Below are 22846 nucleotides of genomic sequence, written 5' to 3' on the forward strand. Positions count from 1 at the left end.
TCTTTGAGAAGCTTAACAAACATACCCTTTCTGACCATCTCTCCCTTCAACTGGATTCTTAAAAACTGGAGTAGACTGGAATTTTCCAAAATAAAATTAAAAAAAAAAAAGTTAATCAGAAAGTTCTGATTCACAGTGATTAAAATTTTCAATGAAAATGCACCAGCTATTGGATTACATTCCTTAGGATCCATTGCAGAGCAGATTTGGATCCTTCTCTTACCCACTCTGTGACTCTCACAATCCAGATGAATGGCCAAGTACTTTAGCTACCCACAGAGTTGTTTTTCACAACTAATAAAGGTAAAATCTTTTGCTTTTTTTCCTGTATGGAACGAAAGCAACTGTAAATTCCCAAAGGTTTTGGACAGCCACAGCTGTGTTGTGACTTTTAAAGCCCTCAGAACAGGTATTTTACCATTTTCATGAGGAAATACCACTGAAGAAAACTTTTTATGTTTATTCTTCATCCTGCTGTAAGAAAAATTGAAGACATTTCAGATTTTCTATTGCACATTTTTGAGTTGTTATCAGAATTTGGGTAAGTTGCTACTAGATATCTGCATCACAGAGCCAGTGCTAATGGCCACCCTCAGATGCAGAACTACTGTTATTTTTTTCTCCTTGGCCATATATTCCAGGTTTCGTAGGTACTCTCACTGCTTCACAACAAAACACTGCTGGCACACACTGACCCATGGCAAATTTAATCATGAAGGTTTTACAGTATTATATTCAAAACTAAGGATTACTTACAAACTTTGCATTAGCATATGCTTCAGTAAGCCAGTCTGAAGAATGCTACTTACTTAAGGAATGTGTTTATTCTCACATGGACAGTCTGGCTTACAAGTTCTGCAAGTAAGCTACCATGAAGTCTTTGAGAACAAATAAATATTTTTTTATTGTGTTGACAATGGGAGCAGCTCACTGCACTGAGCTGCCAAATGAGCAACCCAGATGTAATGATTCATTTCCCAAGGCAGCTTATCTTATTAGCAACAAAATGGGGAATCTGAAACAAAATGTGGTATCCAGGTCCTAAAGTCACAGGCCTCTCTGCAGTCTGGAGATCTCAGTCAGAAATGACTGCAGTCATCATAATATTTACATTTGGGAGTCTGTTACTTCTAATTTGCCTTTGAAAGCTGATTACTTGATTGTTCATCTCCATTTTTAATAGAGATCACAACTTTTTTGTTGCTGATGCAAACTTCAGTCTGCCAAATTAATGACAAGTGGCACTGAACTACTAAAGTGCTATATTAATACAGACTATGCTGATTAATAAGATTATTAAAAATTGATTCAATGGTACTCCAATTTATAGCTCAGACAGATAACAAGGAACAAGCAAAAAGGCAGAACATACACTTTGATCCTTCCAGCAGACCCTGCAGCTCAGAATCCTTGAATGTTTTACTACTTGCTTAATGGGAATTTTTGAAGACTCTTCCTCCCCAGTTTTAAATATTAAATGTACGGTTTAACAGTTATCAAGGCAGTATCACTTATGATGGCAGAAGACTCTAAAACAACTCTCCAGGATACACATTAGAAGCAGCTTTTTGATAAAAATACCTGTACTTACAAATATTCCTCTGTAATTGCCCAATATGCATGATCTGTAACAACTTTCCATGAGGAAAGGTGCTGCTACTAGCAGATTTCTGAGGTTGTTCTATAAGCCACTGCAAAGGAGAGTTGGGAGTCAAGATGAACGAGCCATTTTTATGTCTGAAGTTTGCTTCACGGTTATCATCTGATTCTGCAGGACTACATTCATCAACTTTCCCTAATAAAACCTCACAGCATTACGATTTTGGAGGCGGATAATGCAAGCAGGACTGTTCCAGAGCATAGAAGCATTGTCTTGATCCAAAAGGAAAAGACAGGACATAAGTAGAGGGGATCACGCAACACACAGGTTGAATTAATCAAAACAACTTATGCTAAAATGCATGATAAAAATCATTTACAGATAACCTGAAAGAACAAAAACAAATTATTCATCAAGAAACTTGCCACATCCTCAGTTTTCCGTTAGACATCAAGCTTTCATAATCAGTTTCACAGGGTTTGTCTTTGTTAAAAGTGCTTTTTTTTTTTTTTCCTACATTTTGAAGTCGTGTGGGTTTGTTTTATTACTCAAAGTGCCAATGAAAGCCAAGTTTCTCAAATTATGGAAGAAGAAAGTCTGCAATACTATCAGATCTCAAGCCCCCCCAAAACTCCCAATTCCATATAAACATGAGGGTATTACTTTTATGTAATAACATACCATCACTATGCAAACACTGTTTTCCTGCTCTGATAAGCACTACCAGTTCAAGTAAGCCCAATTCTGAGCATTTTCCTGTTTGGTTTTTCATAGAAATTAATGTATTGCAGTCAATAGCATAGGGGGTGGTAATATTAAAAAAAAAGAAAAACTTCATTTTTTTAAAGAGCAAGTGTGAAAAATGTATGCTAATAACAGCATTTATCATCAAAAGTGCTATAGCTCCTAGAGGTTATCCAAGCAGACTCATGAGAGTTCAGAGAAACAGAGAGATTACTAATATTATGATACTTCCAGCTAAAATGACTGAAATGATTACGTGGGAACCAAAGAGAAAAACAGCTGAACAGATGCTGCTGTATATCTTACAGAAGAAATGCCAAAAATTCAGTTCTGCAGGAACTTTAAGGCAAAAGCCATAACAGGTAGAAGTCAAATACAGTTTTGAAGCTTCATCCCAAGAGCATGTCCTTCCAACTCTTAATTTAGTGGCCCATTGTTACAGCTGTAGCACTAACACATCAGACAAACAAGCTGGTAGGCTGGCTTCGCCCCTCCACTCAGTGTCAGTTTTGTAGCAGGTGTGCCTGAAGGACTCTTCCTTTCTACTCTTTGAATCACTTTGTAGACACTAATGAGCATCCCTCTTCAGCTTTAATTATTGGTCCCTGACAAGTTAACATAATAGGAATCAGCTTAACCAAGCGTTCTCCCCAGTGACATGTTCAATTACTCAGGTTGTACTTCTCTGCAAGAGGTCTGAGGGGTTGCTAATTGAACACTGTCAAAAAAAATAAACAGAGGAATTGGTTACAGTTTATCTTTTGACCCTTATGTCACCAAATCTAGCCAGATACCTCTTGGCAGATTAGACCAGAAGATTAAATGCTTAAAAATTATTATTTGGGTTTCACCTTTAAAATAAAATTGATTAATACCTGATTTAAGTGAAGGAACATTTTATAAGGTGAAACCAGACACTGACGCTTTGATAGTAAGTCTTTGTTTCTGTAGTTTTATACTTATAAAGCCATTTGTTTTTCAGCTTTATGAACTACAGTTAAGCGGTGGTTTACCAGTTGATACCACTAAAATACAGTTTCTGGATTAGTTTATCTCTGTTTTTGTCAAAAACTGACAGCTATTTTCCATAATTAGACATACCAATGTAAGAAACATGACAAGAAAACCTTCTATTCCGCAAGTTCATTAATACGAAATTAAATGAGATTTTTTTGGGGGGAAAAAAAGACTGAAATAGGGGTAAGAAGGATCTCTGCAAAAGTATATCTACCTTTTAAATATTTTAAGACTGAACTAGACACATTTTTCTACCTATAAAACATCATTTACTCAAGATCTAGCTGCAGGGCTGAACACAGCAAGTTTCATGCCTGTGCCCTCCCTGGGTAGCAACAGTCTAATTTTCTTAAGTAGCCTTGAGTTAATTGGCTGGAGCTGTACGTATCACTAAGACAATCCTCTGGATTTCATTCAAATTGTACAGAAATAAATCTAAGTGATCACAAAGGATCTAGAACCTTGCTCAATAAAGTCAGCCTTGAGCATCACATTTCTAGTCACGTTAGCAGGTTTTTTCATCAGCCATTTGGCCAACAAAGTATAATTTTACTACAAAAGCTGTTGTCATTCTGAAAATCTTCTAAACTCCTTCCGGTACAAATCTAAGTGGGCTTTAATTATAAATTTTGTTTGACAACTTGAAAACTCTAGAATAGCTTCCCAGTACATCTCAAAAGGACAAAAAACTTCAAAAAACTCAAATATGTGCTAAGGCTCAAGAAGAGATGCATATGCATTTCTTAAAAATAATCCCACATGTTGGTTTTTTTGTGTGTTTTTCCTAGGTTCAAAATGTAAGGCAAGCAGAAAATTCCAAGCAAATAGGCAAGTAACCATGGGGAAACACTAGCAAAAAGTGAAGTCAAATCCACAGTAAAAATAGTCAGCAAGATTTTGCGGTAAGATTTCCTTTCTCCACACATTTCACCAAGAAATAACACAAATTTTGCAGAGCTTTAAGCACTGATGCATAAGTATCACATTTCTTCACTGTAATAATGACCAATTCTCCTGATTGACAATGGTATTTAGCAAACATATACTAAAGCTTAACATACATGACAATTAAGCAGGCATTCATCTTATGGTAAATATCTGTGTAAGCACTTTAGACCCCAGCTGATAATTCAGCCTGGATAAAGGACTTGGGTGGAAGAAAAACATCAGCACATATCATGTTCTATTTCACAGGTATACATTCAATTTTTTCCAAGCTGTTGCTCATCTTCAATATTTGTTTCATCATTCTTAAACAAGGAAAACGTATCTGTGTGTGGCTAAAAAAAAAGGAACAATTTTCATCCAGCTCCTTTCTCAACAGAATGGAAAATTCATTCAGCTCATGATCAGTATTATTATATTTCATTTTTTTAATAGGCCATGGCTCATATAGTTACAAACATGATTTTACTTAGATTGGAACATTATAAGCAGGGTTATAAATTTTAATGGCTGGTTTGTTGTGAAGATGCATCACTAGAAAAAAATATACATGATGGACATACATAACAGCACGGTATAAATTCATATAATTGGTTCTCTTCTTGAAATGAGATAACTTTACTGATAGTAATAACTCTTATCAAGCACAAAGGAACCTTGATAAACTGCAGAGATAAATGCTGCTGCAGGATGCATGACCTGCTAAACAAAACTACAGCACAGTTCTATCAGTGTCTAACGACACACTGTGAGAGTTTTGCAAACAAACGCCATATGGAAGAACAGAAATCTGTATTTAACCTAAAGCTCTCTAATTGCTTCTGTTTCAAATGAAAAGATCATCCCAGCATGATGATACTTCTGTTGCTGAGCTTCAGAAGCACAGCCTTAGGCTCCCTTGCAGCCAGTGGCAAGAGGTGATTCATAACCTGCACGTTCTCCATCATCTCCTAGCACTGTTCTCCATCTACGGATTATTCATAAGGCTTTGGCCCAAGTTCGCTGGAAAGAAGGATGAACTAACATAGAAAAGACATGTTGGATACTTCCATTACGGAAGATCATTTCACACTAGGCAATCACACAAGCTCCCACCTGCATGCAGCATGAGGTAGTAAAGAGGCATCTACAAGTCTGCCTCAGCCAGTCAACAGAAAGAGACTAGGCAATTTTTCCCATTTTAAGATACACAACTGACGCTTTGGAAAAATTAAAAATTAATCCAGTCCTTAGTTGGTTCTTATTAATTTTTGCATTAAGTGTAGAAATATTTATTATTCTTTCAATAAGAGAAAAGGTTCCATTGCCAGTATGGAAACAGCAGAACACATGAGCAGATCAGCAAGCACACAATGTGTGGGATGCCTAGGGACTGGTAAATCACAAAGGAGACTCTCAGAAAGTTTTCTTTATCATCATCAAGAAAGTTTTCTTTATCAACATAAAGAATAATTGTCAGAGTGGGAAGCCTAATCCACAGTGACTAAGTCATACTTTCAAATTAAAGGTAGAACACCACACAGAGAACAGTATTAGAATCATTCCTCCAGTATGTTTTCAGCCTTGGACAAAAAAAAACCCTCATCTTTCCAAGTTTCAGGACATGCTGACATGTCCCTAATGATTAGCAATTTTTCTTAATTCTCCACAAGAGAACAAGGCTAACAAACTGTAAAAAAATCCAGGGCTAAGATCACTACATTTACAGCAGTGGTGGAAAAACAATCTTTCACAACAGTCACTCTCTTAATCAACTAAATTAAAGGAAAACATGCCATGTAGTCAGCTTGTCAAAAGACTCTTGCTACTGAAGATGCTGCACCAGGCAGGTTAATCCTCTCAACAAATCAGACCAACCGCTTTCCCATTTCCTTTGGCGACTTTTATACGACTGAAGCAGGTTCTTTAAAGCCATTGTACTGTGACCTTTTACTTTCAGCAGCTGCGTGTAAAAGGGCCTCAGACAAACAGTTCAGAACCAGGGCATGACATGGAAATAAGACTTCACAGCCTTGGGCTAATGTGGCTCAGCACAGGATAAACATTTTTTTGTCTATCTTTCAGGGTTTATCTCTTTTATGACTCATGTTGAGTAATTGTTTCCACATCCCTTTCTGTCATAAGGGACAGGGAACATGCTCGTTCAAGACAAGAGCCTTACATGGAATTTAGAAGGAACAGGACACAATCTAGAGCTCTCACTGCTGAGCCATCGGTTGGTTTTTTTTCCCTTGTACCCTGCCCTTAGCCAACAGTTCAAGTTGGTGGTTGACTGTAGAAGAAGTAGCCTATTATTAGGGCTCTGAAAGGTGCGGTATGGCTACTGGCAGTGATAAATTACAGTTATAATTGATATATCTCATTCCAGTGTATATAAGCAAAATCCTACACTGATAAGATAACATATAAAGAAAATGGTTGAATGTACTCTCTTTCTTCATTTAAGAGATACCAATCTCATTTCACTTTCATTATTAACATGAAACACAACCTTAGCTCGAGAAAAAAAGAATTAAAAATCTTTCTTTCAAAAGTTCTACCAAGAACAAGAGCATTAAGCTTACATCATATGAAAACATATCATAAAGCAGAGTTCAAAAAGCCGAGGTACCAACAGGGCCTTACTTATATGCTTTACTGTTTTATTATGTATTTGTATTATGTACCTTGATTAAATCTTATCTCTTGATTCTATTATCATAATATGCCAGTTAAAGAAACAAACATTCTCCACCCTCAAATGATAAAGAGGGAGGGAATAAAAAAAGCAACAAGAAAAGCTTAGCAGCAGCATCCAACCATCCATACTGGAACTACAAGTTCTGCTGGTTCATTAGCCAACACTAAGCCCAGTAGCAAAGGCAGATCTGATGATACGCAATGCTACAACAATGCTTTTTGTCAGCATGTGAAAGCCAACCACATACCATTTACCAGAGACAGGCAAAACACAGCTCAGGGAAGACAGTATGCTGCAGATCCAGCTCAGCCTACAGTGAAATCCCAAGTGTCCTAAATCTCAGCTCCTCTTCTGCCTCACCACCCACGGCCTATCACGGCTTCTGTGGCACTCACATTCCCACACAGCCCAGTAGGAATGAGGATGCTGAATATGAAGATGTTTAGGACTGGGAGGAAGAAGAATAAGGTCCTTCAGAGAGAAAATGAGAGAAGACAGAAATGATCAGCATATACAGTTTGCAACATTAAAAGCAGACATACAAATAAACACCCGCTCTCTCCACAGAAATAAAGAAAATCATGACAAATCTGAAAGCTGTGTTACCACTCCCACTTTCAGTGACTTCTGGAAGAAAAGCAGATCAACCAAACGAATCGTCACTCCTGTAGATTTCTGTTGATTACCACGTTCCCCATTAGATTAGATATCCAAACACATGACCTGATGTAGTACAACATAAATTCAATTAACTAGCAACACCTAGCCCATAAAAACCTACTGAGGAAAGAGAAGAATTAATCTAAAATAATCTGTGAAAGAAATGAGAGGAAAATGAGAATTATTATCATTATTTTTACTCAACTTTTAATAAAATAATATTCCCTTCTTGAGATACCCTGATCTTTCCATGAAAAGACTTAGGAAAAAGAAGTTTCCAAAGCAGCCTGCCAGCTGTTCTGCAATGCACGCTCAAGCACCGTGCCCAGAAAGGTAATAGCTGTTTGCATGCTATTATTGATTAACCCATACAATATTTCACATGACATTTACTCAGCTGAGGTGATTTGGAAGCAAATAATACAGATAATGAACAAACCTAAATGAAAACAAGAGTAGGTTAAAAGTCTTGCTCCATGTAAAAGAGCTTCTCCGTATCTACTTTTCTTTTTCTGATATTTTCATTTTTCTTTCAGCCTTTTCTATGTTACAAAATTGGTAGCATATGAATTTAGACAATAATTAATTCTTCAAGCCAGTCCAGCAGGTTTTGGTTACCCAGTTATCCATGCCTAAATCAATGCAATGCAGATGATCAAGTCAGCCACTTCAATACATACTTCATTAACAATAAGCTCTTCAGTGTGAAAGTAGAAGGCGTCCCCCCACATAACTATTTAATAAAATATCAGGGATTTTCAGAGCTTTCATATGAATGTGGAAATACTATCAGATGTGTTAGGCATGACTTCTTTTCTTGTTGCAGTTCTTTTATACATGATACTGGCAACTAGGATACAAGGCAGCATCAGTTTAATGAAATACAGGAGTAAACTATTCTATATCAAAGAGCAGTAAGAAGAAAACAAATAAAGTACATATGGAAATCAAGAGCAGCCATGGCAAATTTTTCTGCTCACAACAGCCAGAAGTATCCTACTTTCTTAAATTCCTGAAACAACAAGAACAAAAACGGAGACCTAGAGACAAACTGCTTCATTAAATACTTCTTTCTTTGTCTTGTTTTTCAGCTATTCTTTTTTTTTTCTTCTCTTTTCAACAATTCCATAACAGAAAACACAGTGGAACTAATCTCATGAGATATAAATATTTAAGTCTGCTTACACTACCATTATTTTTTAAAAACTAATCTGGTCAAATGATATAAGCTTACCATGATACAAAACAGTGTAGAGTAGAGAATCCATGAAGATAAGCAGCCTATAGAAGGTTCCTAGAGAGGATATCATCATCTTTAAGCACAGACTAAAAAGCGCTTTCACTTTTTTGCTAATACATATATTTGTTAATAGCATGAGAAAACAAAACAAGGTGGTTCTGTTCCTGCAAACTACTACTGTATAAAGAGTTATCAAATGAACTGGGAAAGGCAAGTTTTCATGGCTGAAATGGGGAAGAATAACGAATGGTTTAAGCTCATCAGGACCTTCAGTGATTATCTGAAAAGAAGCACAATAAACCTTATTAAAACATTCAGAAATATGTCACTTTCAGTAAAGCTATGTTATTAGAGGTCCACATTTATTGGGAAAAAAAAGATGAGAACTTGGTGTCCCCCAGGGCTCGGAGCTGGGGCCTCTTCTATTCAACATCTTTATCAATGATCTTGATGAGAGGGGAGTGAGTGCACCCTTGGTAAGTTTGCAGATGACACCAAGTTGGGAGGGAGTGTTGATCTGCCAGAGGGTAGAAAGGCACTACAGAAGGACCTGGATAGACTGCATCGGTAAACCGTATGAGTTTCAATAGGGCCAAGTGTCAGCTCCTGCACTTTGGTCATAACAATCCCAGGCAAACCCTACAGCCTTGGGGAGGAGTGGCTGTAAAGCTGCCTGACAGAAAGGGACCTTGGTGTGCTGATGGACAGTCCGCTGAATATGAGCCAGCAGTGTGCCCAGGTGGCCAAGAAGGCCAATGGCATCCTGGCTTGTATCAGGAATGGTGCGGTGAGCAGGACTACGGAAGTAATCCTGCCCCTGTACTCGGCATTGGTGAGGCCTCACCTCGAGTACTGTGTTCAGTTTTGGGCACCTCAGTACAGAAAGGACATTGAGCTGCTGGAGCAGGTCCAAAGAAGGGCAACAAGGCTTGTGAAGGGCTTGGAGAATATGCCCTACAAGGAGCAACTAAAGAAACTGGGGCTGTTTAGTCTGGGGAAGAGGAAGCTGAGGGGGGACCTTACTGCTCTCTTCAAATACCTGAAAGGTGATTGCAGTGAGAGCGGGGCTGCTCTCTTCTCACTGGTGACAGGTGACAGAACAAGGGGAAATGGCCTCAAGTTGCGCCAGGGGAGGTTTAGGTTGGATGTCAGGAAAAACTTCTTTACAGAAAGGGTTGTTAAGCACTGGAACAGGCTCCCCAGGGAGGTGGTTGAGTCACTATCCCTGAATGTGTGTAAAAACCTTTTGGATGTGGTGGTCGGGGACATGATTTAGCGGTGGGCTGTTAGAGCAGTATCGTTAGGTTGCGGTTGGACTTGATGATCTTGAAGGTCCTTTCCAACCCGACCAATTCTATGATTCTATGATTCATTTCTAGGGTGCAGTGCAGACCTTTGAAAGACTTGTGCCTATGTAGAGATGCAGCAGACTATCTATTCCTAAGACATACAGAGTAATTCCCTCTAAAAGAGTTTAATCTCTAACAGAAATTTAAAAAATAACACACATGAAAAGAGAAGGAAATAGAGCGCTCAAGACAAAGGAAAGAGCTCAGAGCGATGATAGGATGACAGACCGCAACATCCATCTTCACCTTGAGGGACGTGTAAAGAGAAATTGGAGTATGTACACTCAATATGTTTTTGGAGTTGATCCCTCTACAAATGTCATGCTCAATTGCAGTAGGTATTTATATACATTAGTGGTGAGGCACTGCAGTGAGCAAGCACTCCACAACCTATTATGCCTGTACAGCACTGTCTACTTTTGTTACCCTATGCAACTTTAAAAATGGTGAATGCTGCTGTCTGTGACAAACCAGCTGGACAGAGCCACTTGCGCAGAACCCAATTTAGTGAGAGGCTCACAACCTTCATTAAAAGGACGTTTCATTAAAAGGCAGAGTAGGTTTATCAGAATTAGTAGCTTCTTTGGGTTAAGGATATGGAAGACAGAAATTGCCACCTCTGTATGTGCTACAACAGTGTTACAATTCTATTACTTTTAAAAGTGAATAATAAAGTCTGACAAAATCATAAAAATTAAAGTGCCTTTCAGGAAGGAGGGTTCTTACCCAGTTCAGTCTCTCATTTTTAATAAGAAGAATGACACCGGAAGGAAAAGCAAAGCAGCAGTGTCATATCTCTGCAAACTACTTAATCATAGCAATTCTGATGGGTACTTTCATGGTAGATGCTCTGATGAAAACTCCTGTTGGAAATGTGTGATCATCTTCATTTTACTACCCACAAATAGTCAAATTCAAAAATACAGCATCAAGGTAAGGAACTATTTACATACAGGAGAATTTGTCAAACTCAAACAGAAGCTGAAAGAGACAGCTGGATCTTGGGCACTGAAACAGTGCATTGAAACCCCACAGTGCAATGCTTAACAATAGTTACAGTAGGGTTAGTAAATGGAACAAACCCAAATCAACTGTAAAAACATGTGAGACGATACATACTCACATGCACACACATTATATGAGTACCACTTTTAAGCAGCTAACATATTAAATGCTAAGTGCATTAAACACTGGCACTAAATTCCAGCTTCTCACGATTCCTTATTAATCCAATTAACATTAAAAATAAAGATCAATATAGAATAAGTCTTGAGGCCAATAATTAAAATTATGCCTATTTGCTTAGACTAATAAGTAATTTTTAATTATTTTTGTAATCTACCCACTCTGTATTTGATAAAAGATTTTTAAATCTTTAATTATTTGGAGTTATTCAGTGCAGCTTTAAAAAAATGTGTATATTCTCATCCTTCCTTATTTGCCTCGCCTTCAACCTGATGCTAAAGTTCTAAGAAACACGTCTGATTTCTTCTTGTTGTAAGGGTCTTAGAATTATTCATAATTCCAACAAAAAAAGAATTATCTGGAATGCTTATGTAGTGATAAAAAAGAGAACTGACAAATTAATTTTTCAGGGATGATCCCCCCGTTTGATCCCTGGCAGTATGAACGTCTCGCAGAGCATATCCTGGCTTTCACTTTTGTCAAAAAGTCTCTAAAGTCTGACCAACTTTATATAGTTAATAGTATAGAAATCCAGTTATTTTAAAAATGGCAAAAGCACTAATTTAAAAATTTGAACACTGGGATTATGGTTTGTTCCACCTGGCTCAGAAATAAGCTCACCAAGTCCCTTGATTTCTGTAAAAAATTGCAGATTTACTCTTAGGATTGTACTTTTGATATCAGCACATGCAATGCATATTCAGTGGCTGCTGAAAGTCAAGGTCAGCTAACATTGTACACTCTGAGAGTATACTGAAACTTAAGCTTCAGGGAGGCAGACACTGTAGGGGAGGGAGGAATGTCATCAATTTCAACACTCGGAGGGCATGTACAGCACAGCCATCTGAGAAGCACCAAGCCCTCCTTGCCCATGCTGACCAACACTTTGCTTTGGAGGTCCACCAAAAAGCCCTGGTCAGTTGGGATCCTGTCGCACCCTTCATGCAGCATAGTGAAAATAAACTGTCTCCTGATCACACAGCTTATCTCAGCATCAAGTATAGAACAAAAAAAATAATTAATTAAGACAAAATAACCCCTCCTATTCCGAGGAAAAACCTACCCAGAATACTTGGCTGACACAGGAAGGATTTTCCTTTGCAGACTGCAATAACCACAATGGAACATAAAGGTAACTTATCTCTAATGTATTCATGAAAGCTGAGTACCAGTCCTGACATGATAGTACCAGTAAGTGACCGTCCTAATGATTTTGCACCATTGCAGAGTAATGTCTACACGATGTTTACAACATCGCACTATTTATCTTCGGTCACTGCTCTGTGCTGTTCTTCAGGCTCAGAATAAAAAACATTACAAATGGTGAACAAGGCTGGACTGAGGTTTTAAATGTCTTCCTATTGTGATTAATGCCACGGTCTGTGGCACTGTTTTACAGCCTGGTTCAGAGAGGAACAAATCTTTGGTTGAGACATACCATAAATATAATCATCACAAAAAAAAAAAGGCTTAAAAATTCTGTACTAATACTAGACAGCACTGGAATAAACCACGCTCCTAATTTTAAACTACGTATAATTTTAGATCCTCAAATTGAGCTGTGTCTGCACCAAAGGAATTCTCACCTAATATACAGCAAAGCCACCACAGGTTCTGGTGGTAAATCCCAGTCTTTGGTTCCAGCCATCTTTCCTCTCCTGTGACAATCCTCAGGTGAGTCCCAAACAAACAGCATGCCCACTGCCAAAAACTACCAGCAGCACTGTCCTGAGCTGATGTTAGTAGCTGAGCTCTCACTACACCAGTCAACAGGATTAATTAACGGCTCTTCGCTATCCTGGTTGGACTGCTGATGTACAGAAGTTCAGCAGTTCCAGTTGGCTTGTTAACGGTTATGAAATCTCAACTTGGTAACAGAAAAGGCTCAATTACAATGTTGATGAATAAGTTTAAGTCACACTTCAGTGTTCACTTGCTTCATTCCCCTCCTTTCTAAATAAAGCAGAATCTCTTGTAAATCAGCATGCCTTATTGTATACATTTCATGCATTTTAAATTCATATTCATTGCAAGTGTTGTATAGAGAAGGTATTTCTGGATTTTGTACAGCCACTTCACCCTAAGATCACAAAATGTATTACTGTATCATGGAAGAGAAAAAAAAAAAATCTTAAAAAAATCTGAAATTCCTGTGAAAAAATTTGTGAACAGTTGGTAGGTTTTATTCTTCCACAAAGCCTGATCTGAAAATGATTCAAGCCACTCCATCTGTGAGAGGAGTATTGCTGCAGACGTGTTTGATTGTGATCTGATGAAGACCAGAAAGAATGGGACCAGAAGGTCTACCCAAGAAACCCTTCCCCAGTGTCAGCTCTCTCCTGCGCTCACAGGTAGCAGGGGTGGCAGCCCCAGCCCCCTTTGGATTAAAAGCTCATTCCAAGCAGATTCCCAAAGCACACACTTCTGTCCACACTGGCAGTTTGCATTTGGAAAAAAACATTCTTAGCTTTGGAAAGGCAGTCAGGTTGGACATCAAATACTACATTAATTATCCCAACAGTATGTAAATAAGACAATTTTCATCTGCAATTTTACTGTTGTGGTCTGGAAAAGGCTTTCAGTTATTTGATCTATTACAAACAAGTAGCCAGCGTCTATTTATTTTTCCTCAATCCCAATACAGACTTAATTAAAATTTATGTTATTATTCCATGAACTGTGTCCTCTTACCTAGGTGGTACATAACACCATGGGGACTGTGACTGCATGATACAGTGGAAATGAAGGAAAAATAAAAAAATACAAGGGGTTTTAGGTGTTAATGCATTTTTGCCTTATTAACAGTTAATTAGGTGGTTTTAAAAGATCAGGAAGTGTAAAACAGGCAATTGAGAAGAAAAGAAATATACAAGCAAGAAGAAAAGCTCCCTACACAAAAACACAATAATGAAAACAGGGTTTCAGAAGGGAAGTAAAGGTAAAAGAACTGTATAAAAGGCAAACATACAAGTGTCAGATAATAGAATGGCAATCAGCCAACAGTTTAAAGATGAAAGTCTTGCATTAAAAGGAAGAAGATTTAAATATATATATATATATATATATATACTGGCTTCCCAGCCCTCTGGCTTCCCATTGACCCTGCTCCAAGACTCCCCTGGCTGGATATAGCTCAGCTGGGCTATTTCCATAAAACATGTAGGCAGAACTGGGGTCCAACCTAATAAACTAAGTAAGCAAGAAATTCTGTGTTATACACTGCAGCTAGTCTAGATCCATGAGGAATTGAGAGCAAATATGATCAAGACTACTGTATTCCTCATGGTCTGATAATGCAACTCTGCAACTGTATTTCACATTCAAACGTACTGTCCACGTTAGAAAGGTCAGGTTGTTGTGAATCACTGAATTCCTGAACAGGCACTCTGGAGAGGTGCAGGAAATTTTTCACTTTGTCATTTTCACATTTTGACTGCCAAATCATAATGTTTAAATGCTTTGTGAGTGAAAGGATTTTTTTTTTATGATGATGATACTGATAACTACTATGAGAAATGATATCTCAAAAGCCTGAAGCAACACACTAGATTTAAAGATTATCTTATGCTTAGAAGTTGTTTAACAAAATGCAAAGTGGTCACGAACATATTGTAACTAAATTTTTACTGGAACTCACTATAATTAGCACATTATTCCTTAGTGTATAATCAAAGCACAGAAGGAAAAAAAAAAAAAAAAAATGAAAACACATAAAGCATCAGTCCTTCTGGATCAACACCAACTAATATGAGATTCTTCACAAGTGTATGGCAACTGACAGACCATGTTCTGGTTTTTGTATTGTACTCCCTGACTCAAATTCAGATTGCACCTCTCTGTCAAGGCTTTTGAAGGTAATTAGCAGTAAGGAAATAAAGGTCTTCAAAGTCTGTGTCTATGATCAGTCTATTCCAGCTAAACGTAATACCTAGCAAACAGAGGACTCCTCCTCTTCCTTCCAGTCTTTTTCCTCCTTCCTGCCCTCTTCTCCCACTCAGAGACCTCCAAGCCAGCCTCTGAAGTCTGTGGGTCCATCAAAAAAATCACAGCTCATGTGAGACTGCAATCCTTTATGCAATGTTTCACAGCTAAAGAATTGCATTTGCCCTAGCTGCCTGGTGAGAGAGGCTGCTTTTTGTCCCGTTCTGTAGATTCTGGATCACTTCTTAGTTTTGTTAAGCCAAAGGTCTCATTACCTTTAAGCAATACTGCTGCCATTTACTGTAACCCTCTGATAAACTGGGTGACTTGTCCAAATGTTTTGTGACAGCCCTCAGCCTCAAATCCACAGTTTTTATGCAAACCCCTGTCAATCTACCTCCCATGCATGAAAGAGTTAACACAAAAGATCTTCACTAGTGCTTAATTGCAATCAACGGAAGGCTGCTAGCAGAAACAGAAGAGTACAGATGTTGAATTTTAAGTCTCTTTGGGAGCAACTCGCTTTTATGCGATGTGGAAGATTGGTAAAGTGATTTCAACAGTCTACATGTGCAAGGCCCTGAGGTAATATGATAATGCATTGTTTCCATTTCCAAAGGATGTAACTATCTTGAGAAAAAAAATAATTAAAAAAAATGTAAAGGGAGGAGATGTTCTCCTTATTAAAAGGGTGGGTTGCATACCTTATCTGCCTCTGTATGACACTGCTGACATCAACAGTGAAGGCATGACTACAGTTCTGGTGTTTTGGTGTGTTGTGTTGTTGTTTTTTTTTTTCCTTCTCCATTAGTTTTATAAGACTGGCAAGGATTTACATGAAAGGCTGTTGATCACCTAAGGCAAATAGCATGATCAAATAGATTACATTAAAAGCAACCAGCCTCAACAAGCAGCACACAGAACGCAGATTCTATGACTGACATAGCCCACTGTACCTGAGCACTGTAAATCATCACAGGCTTCCTTCACAGTGCCAGACATCCTCAGATCATCGCAAGAACACCGTGAGTCCAAACACTGGTTGTTTTTTTTTGGTTTTTTTTTCTGAACAATTAGCCTCTTGGAAGTGGAGAAGGAGGGTGCTCTGTGCACGATTCCCCCCACCCCCATTCCCCTCTTTCATATTCAAACACTTGGGGCAAGGCAATTCGACACTGGTTTCTGTAACAAACCTGGTCAGGCAGGATTTCTCACACACCCTGCACAAAAGGCTAACCTCTCACAAAGTACTTATTTGAGATTTACGTCAAGGTTGAGTGAACTGCAGCCAGGGAACCGAGCTCAAAACACTGTGTGAAAGGCTCCTGTGCTAATCGCTAAACCAGGGGGTTGGGTGGAGAGGGGGGGGGGGGGGGGGGGGCGGGGACAACAAACAAATCATAAATGCTCTTTGTAGTGCATCACTCCCAATATTCAACTACAATATTACTAGGGAAAAAAAAAAGACGATCACTTACAATTTAATATCTTCTTGAATTATCAAAATATTGAAATAGCCATATCAAAAAAATCAGTTTCACCACTCTTCAGCAGTGAACATATGTTCAAGTCATGGGCAAGTCTGGTTTCTCTATTTTGTTTTTTTCTGACTTTTGTTCCATGTTCCTTCTGCCATAGGTGCTGCTGTAATTCAGACACTGATCTCAGTTGCTGCTGCAGGAGAAACCCTCCAGAGATGATCCAGTACTGGACTTCTACGCCACTGTCAGAGATGATCTCTATTAGGTAAGCAATTAGAATAAAGTAACTGACACACCCTGTCCAGGGTAGGATAGCAGGATGTTGGCAGAATTGTATTAACTAACTTGTTGGTTTTATCTGACTGCAAATTATGGTATTGAGACTTGAGTACATAGTGTTCATTGCATGTGAAAACCTTAAGAGTATACTAGCTAACCTATTCTATCACTGTCTTAGGTTAGATGTGTCTCTAACATTTAAAACAGTGTATATTAATTATCAACTGGTTCAGCTGAAGTGAATTCCAAAAGGAACACAGCTGTTCCCCAGACCTGCTTTTTGGTCATCCTTTGTCCAAAAGCGAGGTCTCAAAGTCCTTTTGCCTCATCTAAGTAATGGAAGGCATACAGGTATTCCTTAATAAAGCAGGATGAGAAGGAAAAATCTAAATGCTAGATAATCTGTTAATCTCAGACACTGCAAGGTCTTACAGTAAAAACTGTACTAAGATGCACAGAGTAGAATGTTTACAAACCACACATAGGCCACTTTCCTCCTGAAGGGCCACAGCAGACAGACCCAGAAGTCCTCTTTATCCCTCTGCAGCAACAGAAAGGTGAATTTTATTTCCTTCACTGTGATATACCGTTACACTAAATTTGACCAAAGTTGCTATTTGTTTTGCCAATATCACATTGTTAAAATTATTTTATAAACCAGTATGTTTATTTATTACACAGACATTGCCTATGCACCTAATCGATCTAGTTGCTTAAGTACATTTGTTCCACCCAATCTGTCCTCACACCGCAATACACAGGTAACAAGCAATGGGCACAGCAGTTAGTGGGTTTTCATCTGTTAGCTTTAGGAGAGAAAGATAATGAGTAACTGAGATAAATAGTATTATTCACTACATTTAAAATAAAACAAGCAAAAAAAAACCCTAAAAACATAAAACAAAAAATGTGAATTCATGTATTATTTAAGTAATCAAAGTTACCATTACCATAGTGCTGTTATAAAGATGGAAATGTTAAGAAAGACTTTCTTCGTATTGCTGCAAGAATCCCAGCTGCTGAGCATTTACAGCTGCCCTGTAAAATTGGGGTGGAGAAATTCCCTGCTGCAATAAAAATGTCCATACACCAATAAACAAGAGACACATCAGTTCTTTCAAAGTAAAAAAATAAGAGATACCATTAGGCCCAGCCTTTCATCCTCAGTGTGTCTGAAGGACTTAGAAGACATTTTGCTGCCTAAATCTAATTAGCAGCATTAACACATTAGTACCTTCAGCATGTCTGAAGTGAGGCATAACCTCTAATTTATTTACTTACTTATTTTGTGAAATAACATTTCTGCTAGCACTGTTCAGAAATGCAAAAAGAACACACTACAAAGGGAAGAACTACAGAATGTTCAGTGGTGAAGAAGTTAAATCAGCTGTAAAAAGCAGTCAATCACACAATTCAACAATAAAACAGTTTTGAAAGGTACAAAAACTACTATCTAAGCATAGCTGGAAAATTGAGCATTACAGGGTCTTACTGGCAGGGATGATAAGTGTGACTAGGTCCTTTTCAGTCTGATGAGGGTTCTGCTTCTCTTTTTTTTTTTTTCTCTTTTATGGAGTTCTTATGACCATGAACTAATACTTATTGCCTCCACTTTCTTTTCACAGAAAAACAGCTCTGCATGCATAACACTGTGCGGCACCCATCACAATATCCTTGACTGCTCTCCTTTGGAAAAACCCTGCCTGTTTCCTAATGCCTGGTTCAGAATGAACACAAAATACTTCTTTTGTGAGCACCTCAAAAACAGGTGGTTTTCCTTGTTTTAATTTGTCTATGAATGACTGGTGCTTGGAGAGTGGATATACGTAAGAGATCTCTGAGCAGAAAGCAGTGTAGAAAGATGTTAGGCACAAAAGAAGATTCAAGAAAGAGTCTGTAATCGACCCTCTGAGCTGGCCTCTCATTTTTCTCAGATCATCTTCAGGCAAGCTTTGGCATTTTGTAGAACTACCTCACTTAAAAACACTTCTCTGTGTCAGTATAGCTGAGCATGAAATGAGCTGGAACAATATTCAAATGTACTCACCTGCTTTTTCCCCGCAGGATTCTTCGCACTCGAATTCCCTCAGACTTAGGAAAGAGTTACAAAGAGTCATCAATACCACCTAACTTCAGATATCTAATTTACAGGCCTAAATTAAGAGGCAATCTTCACAAGCTACCTGCACCGGAGAGGTAATGAGAAATTATGCCTCTCCTTTGATTTGCATTCTGGAGATACCTTTCTCTTTTCATCAATTCTAAAAGGATCTTAAGACTCTTCTTACATAGGTATCTAACTCAGGTTCCTATTAGGCGACACAGAGATTCCTGTATCCTCAGTGCCTCCAGCTCAAGTCTTTTGCCCATTCTTGTTTCCATTCTGTGACAGATACTGTATGTAAGAAAGGTTACTGAATCATAAGCATCCAGTCATGGAGCTCTTTTTCTTCCTCTTTGAAGAAACCTATTCTTTTTTCAACAGTTATCCACACCCATCACTTAAGCATGAGCAATTAGATAGATTCCACTAAAACCTGGTTTCAAAACTCCAAACTACAGCATACCATGCACAGTTTCCAGAAATTCATCCCACATCCCAGCAACTGCAAGGTGCAAGACATCTAAATGAGGTCACGAAAAAAAGATGGGAGAAAACAGGTAAGCTGGAAGCCTACAGACAACCTGTATCCTATTAAGAGTGGTAGGGGAGCGGGACAAAAGTTTAAGGCAGCGAAACTCAAATACATTGTTCAATACCCAGTCAAGATGCTTCCTTTTTTCTTTTTTCTAAGCATGTATAATTTGCACAGCCCTTCTGTGCAACAGAATGTCTTTCACATGCACATAAAGGAAAAAGTATTGAACAATGGATAACACCACACACTTTACTCCCATTAAATACGCTGTGTGGCCTTTTATTGCTGCTCTATTCACATAACTTGCTGGATACATCCAGGTACCTGACCTGGGAAGGTCATTCCTACCAAGGATAATCACATAATACATGCTAAACTGGTTTTCGGTTTCCAAACTCCTGATTAAGTGTGCTTCATTTCTTGATTTCTCAGCTGTTTTTGTTTAACGCTGAATAACACTGAATATTATAACCCCAAGAACGTTGGGTCAGAGTTTTAATTTATGAGTTAAACAGCAGACTAATGTAGAGTGGGCAGCAAATTACAATCACTCAAGAGTTTCTGCAACTTAAAATGGACATTAGCAGATTATTTACTGGACTTTGAGCCAAATTTCGAAGATTAGGCAGGTACTCAGAAGTTTGAAGAAATAAAGCCAAAATATCTATGTTGCAAAAGTTCACAAAAAGGGTTTGGGGCCACTTTTGCAAGTAACTGTATGACCCCTCAGAGCTCTCTCTTCAGAGCCCTCACTCCCTTACCTGTCCTTGGCTTTCTTGCAGGTTGGGCTTTCTTGACTTTCCAACAGTTTGCCCAAGCAAGAGGAAACAGTTCTTTTTCTTCTTTCTGTACTGAAATAATTTTCCCCTATCTTATACACATAACCTCATTAACTTTTCCTTTCCATCTTACTTCCTTTTTCTGTTTCACAAATATCTTTACATTCCCTCTGATTTTTGTTTTATCTTACACAGTCATTAGTTTAACATGCCTTTAAATATGCTTCCAGAGAACGACTATCATTTTACCCTACACAAACACTAGTACTGAAAAAGAGCTTTCATCTTCAATGGCCTTGTATTATTCCCTTTTGAGAGAAATGCCACCTTAGAGACTCAAACATATACATTAAAAGAAAAAAAAAAAAAAAACCTGAAAACCACAATTACTCCATGAGATAATGTTTTAAGTTTCAGCTAGAACCTCTGACTTGCTTTACTGATTAAAGTTCTATTAGTATTTCCCATTAGCTGACAAATTACATTCTGGAGACAGAGGAGTCATTACTGCAGATGTAACAAAGCTTTTCTTCCTATATGCAGCACTGATAACACTGCCATTCATAGAACGTAAAAGGCACACCTTTTATTTTTATCACCTCCTGTAATTGCTGTGTATGTGTCTAGACTTCTTTCATAGCCATTGGAAATGGAACTAATACAATGAATGTCAAAAAAGCACGCAGTTCTCTGACTGTATAGAAATCTTCTTTTAGATGAGACAAGTTGCATTCTGTACTTCACAACTGTTTTAATTTGCATTGACTCCAAGAATCCTAGACAGCTAACTCATACACGCTGCTTAGACAAGCCCCGCCCTGAAAGTCCATGGAATGGGATAACTTCAAGGAGTTTTGTTTCCTAGGGTATGAAGATCATTTCCAACAGCAGGAGTCCCAGTCAAAGCCAAAACTCTCATCTCTTTCAGTGAAATCAGGTCTAGGTCAAATGGGGTAATAAAGCAAAACAGAGCAACAGGCTCAGAAGGAAATCACTGCTTTTTGACCTCGCGACTCTGAAATGACACCAGCCTGACACACAGAAAGAAAGAGAGGGCTCTTCTGTCCTAATTCAATATGAGAGTGATTGAAAATGACAGTCAAAGGCAATGCCCTGTTTCAGTGCTACAATTTCATTCTGCCTTTGTACTTAGTTATAATTCTCCATGCCTGAAAGCTACTTGCTAGCTTTCTGAATGCTAAGACATATTTCATGTTCTGAACTTGTACATTAGCCTTTTGAATTCATACTCCAGTTTAAATTTCCATGTATGTCAAACACAAGATGTTAGGCACATTCAGTACAGTTCTCTGCATGCACATACCCCTGCTCTGGCTTTCACTTTCTGACTGGGAAATTGCCATCTGCAGTAAAAGCCGTATCTTCTAAAAGCAATTTATAGTTCCCTGGCCATGTTCAGACAGTTTCCTTAGAGGACTCCATCTGTTTTGAAGCTGTGATACACTTTTTTCCTGATGCTATCGTTATACTCATTTTCCTAGCAAGTTCATAAACTCTTTTAAGGTGTCCTTTCTATCCCTTCTGTAGTCAGAATCCTATATAACTCTCCAAGTTATCAAATGATGGTCATGTTGGTAATTAATAAAGGACTGGTTAAAATTAGATATAAGGAATAAATTCTTTACTCAGAGGGTGGTGAGGCACAGGAACATACTGTCCAGAGAAGCTGTGGATGCCACTACCCCGGAGGTGTTCAAGGCCAGGCTGCATGGGGCTTTGGGCAACCTGGTCTAGGGCCTTCAGGCAACCCTGCCCACAGCCTTCCACAGCAGGTGGGAGTTGAACTAGATGGCCTTCAAGGTTCCCTCCAACTCAAAACCATTCTATGATTCTCTGAATGTTGGTTAAAAAGAAAAATGACAAATTTCACACAAAAAATAATAATAAAACGGTCATCCTTTTTTCTTACCATCTACAAAGCCAAGCCAAATATTTGTCCTAAACAATCTAATTTATTATTTAAAAATAAAATAAAATTGGATGAATTTTTCAACATTGTTTGTATTGCTTTACACTGGCACAACTGTCAGTATATTTTGGCCAATTGTGCTTCCAGCATTATTAGTGAGGTAACTCAAATAGTTCATCATCTTCTCCCAGAAAAGGATGTGAGACAGACAGGTTACACATTCTGCTCATACTAGCAACAGAGCAGTATAGGTACACTGATCATGGAAGAGCTCTCAAAGAAATCCTAATAGATGAGAAAAAGCATACATTTGAACTTTCCCTTTGATATTTATGTTTCCAGTATACTTCCATACCTAAACACCTCTAAAAAAAACAATGGTAGCAAGTGGGTTAAA

At 38.2% G+C, this 22846-nt stretch overlaps 1 protein-coding gene and 1 long non-coding RNA gene across 6 annotated transcripts in view; one reads left to right on the forward strand and one right to left on the reverse strand.

The window, feature by feature from the left end:
• The window catches only part of TRPS1 (transcriptional repressor GATA binding 1), a 212907-nt gene that overhangs the window by 112001 nt on the left and 78060 nt on the right, over positions 1 to 22846 (reverse strand). The window lies entirely within an intron of this gene.
• On the forward strand, positions 13012 to 22142 carry LOC110393197. Its single transcript, XR_002434877.1, has 2 exons — positions 13012 to 16366; positions 16980 to 22142. It is a non-coding gene; the product is annotated as an uncharacterized LOC110393197 (long non-coding RNA).

The sequence above is a fragment of the Numida meleagris genome, chromosome 2 (assembly GCF_002078875.1).
Source record: "Numida meleagris isolate 19003 breed g44 Domestic line chromosome 2, NumMel1.0, whole genome shotgun sequence".
Classification (NCBI taxonomy): Eukaryota; Metazoa; Chordata; class Aves; order Galliformes; family Numididae; genus Numida; species Numida meleagris.